Source organism: Myotis davidii, unplaced genomic scaffold, assembly GCF_000327345.1.
Source record: "Myotis davidii unplaced genomic scaffold, ASM32734v1 scaffold1044, whole genome shotgun sequence".
NCBI classification, from domain to species: Eukaryota; Metazoa; Chordata; class Mammalia; order Chiroptera; family Vespertilionidae; genus Myotis; species Myotis davidii.
In genome coordinates, this window is record NW_006295987.1 from 120,166 (window position 1) to 121,052 (window position 887).

Consider the following 887-nt stretch of genomic DNA (forward strand, 5'->3'; position numbering starts at 1 on the left):
ATACTATAAATAAAAAAATGCTGGCATGCCTAAGCCTATCAAAGTTGTTCAATACAATATCAATACAGAAGAATTATATTTCTACCTAAAGGAATTTATCTACATACTGTATTTCAGACATCTGTTGGTGAATCCCAGAGGTCGCCGAGTCGTGGTTATTGAATCAGTACTATGTCCTTCCCACTTCAGAGAGACACTCAGTCACGTTCTCTTCAAGTATTTTGAGGTTCTGTCTGCTTTGCTTGCTCCAAGCCATGTATTGGATCTTCTGACAGTTGGGATAAACTCTGCTATGGTCCTGGATTGTGGATATAGAGAAAGCCTGATGTTACTTATATATGAAGGAATCCCAGTACTAAATTGCTGGGGAGCACTCCCCCTAGGGGGAAAAGCTCTGCACAGGGAGTTGGAAACTCAACTATTGGAGCAATGTACTGTTGACACCGGTGCTGCTAAAGAACAGAGCCTTCTCTCTGTGATGGGTTCAATCCCAGAAGGTGTCTTAGAGGACATTAAAGTGCGCAGTTGCTTTGTAAGTGATCTGAAATGTGGACTAAAAATCCAAGCAGCAAAATTTAATATCGATGGGAATACTGAGCGTCCCTCACCACCCCCAAATGTTGACTACCCATTAGATGGAGAGTAGATTTTACATGTCCTTGGATCAATCAGGGATTCAGTTGTGGAAATTTTTTGAACAAGATAATGAAGAGAAATCTGTTGCCACTTTAATATTGGATTCCCTTATGCAGTGCCCAATAGACACCAGGAAGCAATTAGCAGACAACTTGGTAATCATAGGTGGCACATCTCTGTTGCCAGGATTTCTCCATAGATTGCTTGCAGAAATAAGGTATTTGGTAGAAAAACCAAAGTATAAGAAAACA

General features: G+C 40.6%; 1 pseudogene; it reads left to right on the top strand.

Moving 5' to 3' along the window:
- The first annotated feature begins 16 nt into the window (after window positions 1-16).
- On the top strand, window positions 17-884 carry LOC102751913 (annotated as a pseudogene).
- Window positions 885-887: the final 3 nt, after the last annotated feature.